The 13,200-nt window shown below is 51.1% G+C and overlaps 1 long non-coding RNA gene across 1 annotated transcript; it reads right to left on the minus strand.

The window, feature by feature from the left end:
- Positions 1-611: 611 nt before the first annotated feature.
- Positions 612-12,969, minus strand: LOC140430391 (uncharacterized). The gene is made up of 3 exons (XR_011949476.1): positions 12,853-12,969; positions 12,179-12,304; positions 612-2,487 (listed from the first exon to the last, which is right to left on the minus strand). It is a non-coding gene; the product is annotated as an uncharacterized lncRNA (long non-coding RNA).
- Between the last annotated feature and the right edge of the window lie 231 nt (positions 12,970-13,200).

Below are 13,200 nucleotides of genomic sequence, written 5' to 3' on the forward strand. Positions count from 1 at the left end.
TGAGGGGCATCCTGGTGTGGTAAGCATGAAGGAATTAGCACATAGTTATTTTTGGTGCCCAGGATTAGACGATTAAATTGTAGAGAAAGTTGGGCAAGCCAATCTTGTGCAAAACTAGGGAGCACTCCACCATTACAACCATGGGAATGACAGAGTCAGCCATTGCAGAGAACACACATTGATTCTGCTGGTCCACTGGAGGGTCACATGTTCTTAGTGATTGTGGATGCACACTAGAAATGGCCAGAAGTCACATTAATTAAAGGTGAGATTCAGCAGACTTCAAATTAAATCCGCTGTCGGGCATGTTTAGCATGTGTTTCTTGGCGGCTGCAACATCAAGATCAACTCGACTAGCCAATGGCACTTTGACATTTCTTTTTGGCCTCGAGGAGTTTCTCGCCACAGAGACTGCACTTAGAGTTTCCTGCCAATGAGCTAAAGTCTGTCTGCAGATTGTGGCGCCATTGTGTGCAGCTGCCCCGATCTCCCCCCACCCCCCTACCCGCCCCTCAGCTTTTTGACCCCCCCCCCTTAAGCCCTCAACCTTAGGGAACCCCCCAACCCCATGGAACCCCACCCCCCTCCGTGTGGCAAGACCACCCCCCCGGTCCAGGCCCTGGCAGTGCTAACCTGGTGCCTGAGCATCGTGGCACTGCCATCCTTGCACCCCAGCAGAGCTACCCAGGCACTCTGACAGGGTACCAGGTTGGTACTGCCAAGGTGCCGGGGAGTGTCAGGGTATCATCCTGCCCTGTCCCTGACTACACGGGAGTGTCAAATGGCCTGACAGACACCCCCCCCCCCCAGGTGCCTGATCCACGTTTGTGAGGGCCACTACTAAACGGTGCCCTGACATGGTTTTCCAAGCACGGTCGCTGAGTCCCGGGTGCCGGGTGATACCGGCTTCCGGGTATTTAAATGAGCCATTAGGTGAGGGCGCGTTCCAGATCGCGCCAAGCTCAGCAATTGGGTGACTTGGAATTTTTCCAGCGCTAGGCGCAGAGCCCGGTTTGGGGATCTAGTGCGATCCACCTGTTGCGCCGGATCCACACTGGGCACAACGGGGTCACTGAATCACGCCCCATGTCAACAATGACTGAGCAAACCACTGGCCACCAGCTCCCTCGAGGACCACCCCTCTAATGATGCCAGTCCCGCAGTCAGCACCCGGAGCAGGGCGGCACGGCTGTGCAAGTGCCGCCGGCAAATGCGGCGTGGCCCTCCAGCTCTAGAGCCCACAGAGGACACCCACCAGGGGCAGTGAAGGCCACAGGACATGATAAGCAGCTGGCTGCCTCCACCTCTGACGTGCATCTTGGGGATACACCCAGATGCAGAGGTAGAGCATGGAAAGCTAAGCACACCGAGAATTACTGAGAGGGCACTGGGTGGAGGGGGGGAAGGAGTGTGCTTTTACAGGGCTATAGGGAGAATGGCCACTATTATGTGAGAGACATTAAAAAACCTTCACCACAACCATTATGCCTTTGGTACTTTCTTCCACAATGTGCGCCGACCACCAATCCCATGCCCCATCTCCCCAGACATGGGGGTCCTGGACCCTTCGCGGCTCCCCCGTCCCCCAGCTCACCACGTGCAGGTGATGGGTGTGAGCGAGCACTCAACAGACAGACAGGCGTCAGACAACGGCATAGATTGTGGAGCACCAGTGTTCAGCTCTCCGTGGGTTATCATCACCCCCTCTGCCCTTGACAGTGACCCGTTGACAGTGCTGCTACTGTCGCAGCACACTGGAATGTTGTAACACACAGACTGGGAAGTTGGAAAATGGGAGGGTGGTTGGGCAGCAGGGTGGAGGGAGCATGGTGCAGGGGTGAGGTGGGGGAGGGGGTGCGATGACAGATGTGGCCACATCCTATGTGAAGCGGATGAGGATGAGGGCTTCCTTGGCCCGCCAGATATGCCGGAGCCTAGCCGCTGCCATCTGTCCTCCGGCCGGTCCACTGGTTCCTTCCCAAGATTGTCCTCCAGCCCCACCTGGTCCAGCACCTCCTTGTCCTCCTCCTCGGATGTGGCCACATATTCCTCTCCCTCCACTTCTAGCATTGCCCCGCTCGAGCCCTGAAATGATCCTGAGGCATAGATGTTCAGGGCTGTGGTGACCTTGATGGACACAGGAAGTGGGTGCCCTCCTCCTCCACATGGTGCCAAGTCCGTGAAGACGTGGCAAAGGTACCACACAGTGTTTGTTGAGGTGGAGCCTGCTGCGGCACACGCTGTCCATCATGTGCCTAAAAGATCAACAATGCCTGTACACCTTGGGCCGTTGCAGGCCTCCCCCTCTGGGTCTCACCCTGTGTTCTGAGGTTGTGGGGCGGAGCCCTGCGCACGGGCCGCCACCTCGAGCCTCTGTCAATGCTATCGCTGATGCCGCCTTCTCCAGCGCCTGGCCACGTGGCCTGCCAGCAGCACCACCAGGGCAATTTCTGCGGGGTCCAGAAAATCATCCTTACTGTTCGATATCTGTAAGGAATTGGGAGAGGGTGTGAGACTGACAAACAGCAATGTCTTCCACCCCGGGCCCCTCCATTTCCCATTGCTCTCTTCCAACCACCCCCCACCCTCCCCACCTGGCAGCCCTGCCCACACACTCCCGACCGCAGCGGAAGCCCCTGCTCACCGGACCCCAGACCCTGTACCCCAGGCACCGCATGTAATGTTGCCTGGACTGAGTGCAGGTCCCCTCCCCGGTGAATTGTTATGTTGTAGCGGCTTTCCTGGGGTTGACCTTGACAAGAGAAGGTTCAGACGTGGAGATTACTTCAACACGTTTATTAAACTATTTACACTTCTATTACTCGGGTTCGACACTACTGCTAATCCTACTATAGCTACCCAGACTGACTAACCAGTTGCTGCAATCCACGTGGTGGGAGTGATATTGAATAAACCCTGTGTCTGTTCTCACTGACTGTCTCCACTGGAAAGAGGCAGATCATGAGTGTGATGCCCTTTATATATGGGTTGGTGTAATGCCCCCCTGTGGTCGTTTCACCTCCGTGTGTATCGTGAATGTCCATTGGTCATCTCCTATCTAACTGATCTATTGGCTGAGTGTGTGTGTGTGCTGTTTCAGGTGCTCCCTCTAGTGTCTAGCTAGCCTACCTGCATTTACATTGATGCACATCACCACATCCCCCTTTTTTATATGTTACATATTTTCTATACACTTTCAGAAAATTGAACAAAAAACAGGTAGATAAGTTAAGGTATATACAAGTCATGGGAACAGTGATTAAACAATAAGTCCAAATCATTCGTGTGAGTCCAAAAACCATCAATCATCATGGTCAAATGTCTCTCTTGGTTATGAACGCCATCAAGGTCCCTGTGCCACAGGAACCAAGAAGTGGTCAAATCACTTCGCTGTCTGATTTGGAGTCCCTTTCTTTTTCCGATGTTTGTGATGGTGCTGTCGGATGGCATCTTGTAGCTGATAAGGTGTTGACGTTGAAGAGGTACCATCAACAGTATAATTCGAGGTCATGGATGAGCCATATGTTGAAGTTGGATAAGACTGTACATACTGGTTCTGGCCACATGCTGTGCTGGAAGGGTGATCCCGCTGAGAACCGTTGAAGCTTGTCGAATTGGAAACAGAATTGCTGCTCGCATAAATACCTGGTGATGGTGTGAAACTTGAACCTTGCACCTGATAGGAATATGCCGTCTGGCCAGGCTGGGGTGCAGCAAATCCTGGGCTGTAACTAAGGCGTCCAGTCTGTAGTGCAAATTGCTCTTGCGGTAGTCCTCCTTCGGTCTTGATTCCATTAGTGGGCAATCCGTAGTGCTGGCCTGTTTGAGAATATGCTGCATAGACTGCTGGCTGCTGCATGCCTGAATACTGGGTTTGTCCAGCATGAGCTGTCATTGGCTGCACTGCTGGTGTGGAACAAATGTGTGGATATAGCTGTGGTGAATACTGGCGTATTCCTTTTGGACTGTAGCCGCTGCTTGTTATTACTGAGCCAGTATAATTGTTAAGTGATCCATCTCCTGTCGTTGTGGCATCTGCTTTCACCCTGAGCATGCCATCACTGAGGTCGCGGCACTCCCTGTCTGGAGTAAAGTTCGGCTTATGTGAATCAGAGTCGGCGTTTGGTTGCTCCCCATCTGGAGTCTGGTCTGTTTTAACTGAGTCAGTGTCATTTTGTTGATGCGCCCCGTCCGGAGCCTTAGCAGGTTCACTGGAGTCAGCTGAGATTTCTTGAAGCTGCACGTCTGGAGTCGGAACATGCAGGAATGCATTGACTTGTGGAGAGGTTCAAGCGAATGAGGGTGGAAGTATCATGGTGTCACCGGAGTCACCGGTGGTCTCACAGTGATCGTCGAGTGCCCCTGTACACACTAGCTGAGATCTGTCACTTTGCACATCTTGCATGGGAAGTGGGATGCTGTCGTCACTCGTCTCACATACCATGGGTAGAGCCTCTGTAGCTGCTTGTTGTTCACTTGGGTTGGGTAAATTGTCAGAGTCTTCATCTGATGGCGCAACCAATGTTGGTGGACTGCCTTTGTCTTGCTGTTGTCCTTCATTTGGGCTTGGACTGTCATCGTCGCTTTGTTCTTCACTGTAGTATGATAGACCGTCATGGTCGTCCTGGTGTGCACTGGAGCGTGGTAGACTGTCATAGTCTTCTTGCTGTTTACTTGAGCATGGCAGACTTGCATCGTCTGCCGCTAGTTGGTCAGAGGAGGTTGCTAGACCCTCATGGTCTTGTTCTTGCAAGGACCGCGTCGGAGTCTTGCGTTTCTTCTATCGTGGAGTCTGTCCACGAGCTCGCTGTGGAGGCTTGTGACACTGGAGTCACTTCTTGTTCGTGCAAGGACTGCACTCTGGAGTCTTGCGTTTCTGCAATTGTGGAGTCTGTCCACGAGCTTGCTGTGGAGGCTTGTGACACTGGAGTCACTTCTTGTTCGTGCAAGGACTGCGGTGTGGAGTCTTGCGTGTCTTCTTTCGTGGAGTCGGGAACCCTGAGCGGTGCGTGGACCACGCTCTGTGTGGCAGCAGGCCACTCTCTGTGGGCTTGTACCGCTCTCTGTCTCTTGGTTTCAGGCTGCAGCATAATCCTGCACTCATGAGTCGGGATGTCATATCTGCTGGGCTGAAGATCCTCAAATCCGAAGAACGAATCCGCGTCTGCGTCGGATTCAATACGGGGGTCGCCAATGTGCAACACGTCTAGTTGCGGTTCGGATTTGGTACTGGGGTAGCCTCCCAAGGTGAAAGGCTTGTCTGTGTCTTTGTCTTCTAGGACCATATCATCACTGTTTGCGTCGGATCTGGCATTGGGCTTGCAAGGTCCAGAGAAAATGTAAAGGTCGGTATCGAAGTATTCAAGGTCGGAATCATCAGTTTGGGCGTAGGTAACTGCTTGTTGCAGGGTTCTTCGGAGGTTAATTTCATTCCCTGGTTTAATTTGATGCATTGTGCTGTCATTCCAGGTGTAGGAAGGTTGTTTTACGGCTTTAAAAGATTTTTTCTTTGATTTGGGACGTTTCCCCTTTAAATGGGCATGGTCCAGGGCCTCTGACATCATGACGCATGTGACGTAGCACGTAGGAAGCGATTGCGCATGTGCAGATCGCTGTTTCTTTACAGATGGCCGTTTTCGTGATTGCGCATGCGCGGCGACTCGTGCATGCGCAAATGGACCTTCCCGTTCGGTGTGCTTCTCGCGCAACTGTGCAAGTGCAGACCCTTTAGAAAGATGGCCACCGATCAAAACTGTTCGCTGTTCCGGGATCTCGGCATCGTGGTGAGTACTGGCGCTTCTCTTACCTTTTCTTGCTGGTTGGAGTGTGTTTTCCTCACAGTATTTGCCGAATTTGTCCAGGATTGCCTGGAAGTCGCTCCTGTTTTGCCCTTTGGAGAACTTGAATTTTTAAAAGATTTCTTCTGCTCTGGCACCGGCGATGGCGAGGAGAAGCTCTGTCTTTTCAGCATCGGCCAGGTCTTCTAGTTAGGCTGCCAGCAGGAAGATTTCAAACTTTTGCCGGAATGCCCGCCAGTTTTCGCGGAGATCGCCGTGGCACTGGAGCTGCTGCGGAACCCAGATCTCGAACATCTTGCCTGGGTATAGTTGCTGGTTGTCACTGTATGCTGAGTAATGGCTATGTGGATTGAAACAGTTCAGTCCTGGTACCATGATTTGTTATGTTGTAGGTGTAACATAAACGGTTTCCTTGTGGTGCACTTGACAAAGGAAGGTTCAGACGTGGAGATTATTTCAACACGTTTATTAAACTATTTACACTTCTATTACTCGGGTTCAACACTACTGCTAATCCTACTATACCTACCCAGACTGACTAACCAGTTGCTGCAATCCACGTGGTGGGTGTTAAATTGAATAAACCTTGTGTCTGTTCTCACTGACTGTCTCCACTGGAAAGAGGCAGATCATGTGTGTGATGTCCTTTATATGTGGGTTGGTGTAATGCCCCCCTGTGATCGTGTCACCTCCATGTGTAACGTGAATGTCCATTGGTCGTCTCCTATCTAACTGATCTATTGGCTGTGTGTGTGTGTGTGAGATGTTTCTGGTACTCCCTCTAGTGTCTAGCTAGCCTACATGCATTTACATTGAAGCTCATCACCACACCCGGTGCACTCACCCACCCACTGGCCTCTGATAGGTCCCCGGTGCTGGAGCCAATCGCCTGGGTGTTCAGATATTAGTTGCTGCGTGTGTGGTGTTGCCTCCAGCAGTGTCCAGGTATAGTGTCCAGACATTACAGTCTGATTGGGGTGCTAGGCAATAACCCTCACACGTTACAAGGCCCGTAAACCCACGAGAATCCACTTGGGTTGCGTGAAGGGCTCACTTAACTATGATTTCCAATTCCCTAGGACAGAGGCCTCCGTGGTCAGTTCGAGATATGTTGGTTGGTGGGCAGACAGACAGGGACTAGTGTTGCCCCTGGAATGGGTACACACGATCGAGGGGTTGGCATGGCGGACCCCATCGCCCTCCGAGCACAGAGGCAGCAAGCTTATTTTGAATCAACCTCCACAATTATTGGACCAGAAGATGCACCTGCACCAGAAGGAGCACCGCAGCACCAGGAAAGCCACCTGGAGGTCCACCTGGAGGTCCACCAGTGTCCCCAGGCTCTTTGCCTGTGAGTGAAAATGGTTACCTCCTCAGGTCCCCAAAGCAGCTCCTCCGCCAGTTTCACATTTTTTAAAAGGTATACTAATCGGCGCCCGCGTGACCATTTGCTTGGGAGGCGATTAGATCACGGGAGGTTATTGGACAGCGAGTGGCTCCCGTTAATTGTCTGGAGATTCGCTTTAAGTGGTGATTATTGGTTTCTTGCCATGCTACGACAGGATCCTGATTTTGCCTGCGGGTGCGGGCCGGTTGGATCGCGAATGGATTGGCACCCAGTGCGGTTCTCGATTTTGACCTCTTCTGCTATTTAATGGCCTTGTCGTGCTCTCGCTCAAGCTCAACGCGTACACTGAATCAAGGGATCGGTTGTATAAATGTTCATTGTTGTTGCTGCACTTATGATGTAAAGGGGAGGGGTATTATGTATCTGGGAATACATTCCCGCTGCTTATGCATCATGTGATGTGCAGTGACGTCAGCAGAATGTTTGTGCGGGCTTTCAGCAGATCACCATCTTAATTGCATGAACAACACCCTTAATAAACCTCTCATGGAGTTTTATAAAAATCCAGAGTGTGGGCACCTCTATACCTTTTCTCTTTGCGGCAACAAATAAATATAACGAGTATAAATAGAAACTATGGATTGTCAATTTTCATTGTTTACTAGACTGTAGAAATATAGGGCGTGATTCAGTGGACTTTAAACTAAATCTGCTTTCGGATTTATCACTCACTAAACCTGAGGGAAAAAATAATAAAAAAGTGAAGTCACACACACACACAGACACTCACTCACACACGCACTCACACACACACACACACACAGACACTCACTCACACACGCACTCACACACACACACACTCATACATTCAGACACACTCACTCATCCATGCACAAACAAACACAGACACTCACACACATACATATACACACTCACACACATACACTAGTTCAATTCCCGTACCGGCCTCCCCGAACAGGCGTCGGAATATGGCAACTAGGGGCTTTTCAAAGTAACTGCATTGAAGCCTACTTGTGACAATAAGTGATTATTATTATTATTATACTCACAAACACACACATACTAATACACACCACACTCAAACACACACTCACACACACACATGCTCTCTGAGTTAATTGAAAACTGTCTCTGGGGAAAAAGACATGTTTGTTTATTGCCAGTCCCCCCTGCAAAGGCAGCCTGCAGGCAATGTAATCTCTCTCTATTGGTGGAAGAAATCTCAGCAGAAGCCACCATCAAAAAGACAGCTTTTCAGCCACCCTACAGAATGCAGTGACTCCAAACTAACCTGCCAAAGTCAGCTCTATTGGAATCATCCAACTTAGTGGCCGCAACATACTGCCACCTATCCTCACGGACAAGCCAAAGACTGACCGGTATTTTAAAAAACTTTTAGCTGGACTTTAACTTCTAATTTCTGATCAAAATGTGTATGTGTGTGTTACATATTGCTATTATTTTCTAGGGGTTTTATTAACCAATAAACTTACCATTTCTTTGACTCAAGGAAGCCTGGTTTAAATTGGCCTGTTCTAAAAAGTAAATACATTTGGACTAGGTAAAGATATTCAAGGGGGAAGGGATTCCTTTTAAATTAACCATGCTGCAACGAATGGAGGGGGGGGGGTTAATAAAGAAGGGGAGCCAGCTCTTTCCTCCTCACATGGGATCATAACAAAATTGGGAATCCATTCAGGAATTTATCAAATTAGAGGCCATCTATCATGGATAGATTGGAAAAGCTGGGGCCGTTCTCCTTGGAGAAGAAAAATTTGAGAGGAGATTTAATGGAGGTTTTTGAAGTGATGAGAGATCTGGGGCGTCATTCTCCGACCCCCCAGCGGGTCGGAGAATGGCCGTTGGCCTCCGTGAATCCCGCCCCCGCCGGTTGCCGAAGTCTCCGGTACCGGATATTCGGCGGGGGCGGGAATCGGGCCGCGCCGGTTGGCGGGCCCCCCCGCTCGATTCTCCGGCCCGGATGGGCCGAAGTCCCGCCGAGAAATTGCCTATCCCGCCGGCGGAAATTAAAGTAGCTATTTACCGGTGGGACAAGGCGGCGTGGGCGGGCTCCGGGGTCCTGGGGGGGTGCGCGGGGCGATCTGACCCCGGGGGGTGCCCCCACGGTGGCCTGGCCCGCGATCGGGCCTGTGCCGTGGGGGCACTCTTTCCCTTCCGGTCTCCACCATGGCGGAGGCGGAAGAGACTCTCCCCACTGCGCATGCGCGGGAAACTGTCAGCGGCTGCTGATGCTCCCGCCCATGCGCCGCCCCGACATGTCATTTCCGCGCCAGCTGGGGCAACAAACGCGGTTTCCGCCAGCTGGCGGGGCGGAAATCCCTCCGGCGTCGGCCTAGCCCCTCAATGTCGGGGCTCGGCCCCCAAAGATGCGGAGCATTCCGTACCTTTGGGGGGCGCGATGCCAGTCTGATTGGCGCCGTTTTGGGTGCCAGTCGGCGGACATTGCGCCGTTGGGGGAGAATTTCGCCCCTGGGCCGGGATTCTCCGACATGGCGCGGGGTCGGAGATTGAAATGAAAATGAAAATCGCTTATTGTCACAAGTAGGCTTCAAATGAAGTTACTGTGAAAAGCCCACAGTCGCCATATTCCGGCGATTCCCGGGGAACGCGAGGATCACGCACTGCTGCCCTGACGACGACTTACCTATTCTCCAGAGCCGATTTTCGGGTGCCCGCGGGATTGCTGCCCCGCCAGTCGGGGGGCCGTTGAAAGCGGCCCCCCCGGCAATTCTCCGGGCCTCGACGGGCCGAGTGGCCGCCGAGTTCGGCCGAGCCCCGCCGGCATGGGTTACTCAGGTTCCACACGGCGGGACCTGGAAGGTGTGTCTGCAGGGGCCGTCCTGGAGAGGGGGCGGGAGGGGATCCAACCCTGGGGTGGGGGGTGGGGGGGTGCACGGTGGCCTGGTACCGATTGGCGGGCGGGCTGGTTCCGTGGTGGCCTATGTTCCTCCATGCCAGGCCCCTGTAGTGCTCCGCCATATTGCCCGGGGGCCGGCGCAGAGACGGGAACCCACACGCATGCGCGGAGTCACGCCGGCCATTCCGCACATGCATAAACTCGCGCTGGCCATTCCGCGCTGGGTGAAGCTGCGTGGACCACTCCAGCGCTGACCTAGCCCCCTAGGAAGGGGAGCATGCCTCACTATTGGGGACCATTGACGCTGGAGTGGTTGCCGCCACTTTTCGCCAGCGTCAGAACCTGGCCGCGGGATTGGAGAATCCCGGCCCTGGACTTAGTTGATGTAGGAGAAAGTGTTTTTGTCGGCATTAGGGTTAATGACCAGTGGACACTGATTTAAGATAATTGGCTAAAGAAGTAATGGCAACATGAGGAAAAACATGGTGAGTGGTTAGGATAGGATCTGGAATGCCCTGCCTGACAGTGCAATGGTGGCAATTCAATTGAGGCTTTCAACAGAGAATTAGATAGTTATTTGAAGAGAAAGAAATAACAGAGCTTTGGAGACGAGGCATGGGGAATGGATCCAGAGGGCTTTCTCGTGCTGAGAGCTGGCACAGACACAATCAGCCAAATGGCCTCCTTTAATGCTGCAACCATTCTTTGATTCTATAATTTCAACGCGGCCGTTACTAATTAGGGACCTGGACACCTGCGCAAGACGAGCCCAATGGAAAAGCAGGTTGGGCACGGTGCAAAGTGAATTCACTATTAGCCCACTTTACACAGCAACCCCAAAGTCAAATTTCACTTCAATTGTTCCAAGAAAACAATCTCCAGTTAAAACAGATCCTGAAGAACAAATTGGCGAAAGGTGTATAAATATAAAATGTCAACGCTGTTGTGGTTACCCCAAAGGTGAGTTTTCTACATTTATTGATGGAAAAAATGTAATCATATTCATTCAGTTGTAATATTAACAAAGCCAGGCATGAGATATTATTCCTTAATATCCAGAGTAATTTGGGAACTGATGGAAACACATCCGCTATAAATATAACTGAGCATTAAGACATATTTTAGCACTTTCACTGATTCATTGCACGGGAGACTTAACCAAAAGCCCACAACAATTTCAAAGCATGGCTTCTAGGGAATAAAATACTTCATAATCAACAAACCTCTCTCAGGATAAAGATTTCATTTGTATTTTTCACACCTTCCAGATACAGATCATAGGGGGATGTGATTGCAAACCTTTGTTAATGGTGGAATGTTCACCAGGGGCGGTCTGTGGCGCAGTGCTTCACGGTGCCAGAGACCGGCTTCAATCCCAGCCTTGGGTGACTGTCTGTGTGGGGTTTGCACGTTCTCCCCGGGTTTCCTCCAGGCACCCCAGTTTCCTCCCACAATCCGAGGATGTGCAGGTTAGCTGGGGTTACAGGGCTAGGGTGGGGGAGTGGGGATAGGGTGTGGGAGTGGGCCGAGGTAGGGTGCTCTTTCAGAGCCTCGGTGCAGCTGGATGGGCCAAAAGGCCTCCTTCTGCACTGTTAGGAATTCTATTCTATGTCACAATATCCAGTCAACTAATGAAATGTTGCCCAATTTGGGGAGACGAATCTTGGGCATAACCCTCCTGGAATTCTACCTGTCTTTCCACTGCAGGTTAGAAATTAGCTGTTGTCAGGAATAATTACTTTTCTGAAAAGTATAATTTCCTGTTTGTAAACTAGAGGGAGCCAGACAGGTTACAGCACTGGGAATAAAAGCATTTCAATGGTTACCTCCTTTAAGTAAGTCTTTTTGTATATGGATATTTGCAGCACATGGTTATAATATTTCTGCTATTACTTTTGTCACATACTATATATATATATATATATATATAAAAGTCTGAGGAAAAGGGCTTTCTCCTGAACCTATAAACTTTGGAATAGTTCTTTTTTATACAACTAATCTGAGTGCATAATAAAATTCCTCTCAGAAAACAGGCTTGATTTAGTGTAGCAAGCGTAAAATGGTGAACAATTTGCTAAACAAAACAATGATGGTGCAATAAATAATAAAAAAGTTGTTTGCTGGACCACTTACTAAAGTAAGCATGTGAATAACACATTTTATGGCCCCAAGACCAGTTCTGGTTCCAGCTCTCATTTCGAATTCCTGGTGCTGAAGCGGTTTGTTACGTTTTTGGCTGGACTGTTGGATGAAGTGTTGCTGCAAATGTGGAGAGACACATTTAATCACCTTAAATCTTACTTGCTGATGGTGAGACAATGACTCAGAAGAAATTAGGAGCTGGAAACATCCCAACATGAGAAGCAAACTGGAATGAAAACAACCCACAAGGAACAAACAATGGAATGAACTGTTTTTTTAAATGAGGGAATTCCAAGATTGGAGGGAAATGGTAAAATCAACTTTGACCAAAAATATTCTGAGAGCAATAATGGATAATGAATTGGGCTGTCCACAGCCTGCCCCCCAATCACCCCACCCCTTTCATCCTTCCCCAGTTATCCAGTTCTTTTTTTACTGGAAGCTCAAACAATATATGCAAAATCCCAACGCATGAAAAATTGAACAGATCCGGACCCCCACAAGAAAGGAAACAACACGGGCTGGATTCTCTGCACCCCGACGGTGAAATCGCGGCCGACGCGGGGGCGGAGAATCCAATTTTCCCACACGGAATCGGGACCAGCACCGGTTCCCCGATTCTGCGGGCCCTGAAAAGCGGCATACTCGGACCGCCCAGGACCTACCTGGGGCCATTACCAGAGGCCCGCTCCGCCCCTGACCGGTCGAAGTCCCGACGGCGTGGACCTAATGTGGTCCAGCCGGTCAGGATACTTGCATGGCGGCTGCAGACTCAATCCGTGGCTGCCCTGGTCAAGGGCGGGCCGATCCGAGGGCAGGGGGGCCTTATAGGCGGCTGGGGAATGTTTGTGTGGGCGGACAAGGCAGCCAATCGGGAGGGTCTATTATTAGGGTCCAGCTCCGCGGCCCGTGTCCACCATGGAGCACAGCGCAGCCACTGGATTGCGGGGGCCCCTATCTGCAGCAAGAGCTGCTAGATCTATGCCGGGTCCCTGCTAGCTCCCTGTAGGGCG

The sequence above is a fragment of the Scyliorhinus torazame genome, chromosome 1 (assembly GCF_047496885.1).
Source record: "Scyliorhinus torazame isolate Kashiwa2021f chromosome 1, sScyTor2.1, whole genome shotgun sequence".
Lineage (NCBI taxonomy): Eukaryota > Metazoa > Chordata > Chondrichthyes > Carcharhiniformes > Scyliorhinidae > Scyliorhinus > Scyliorhinus torazame.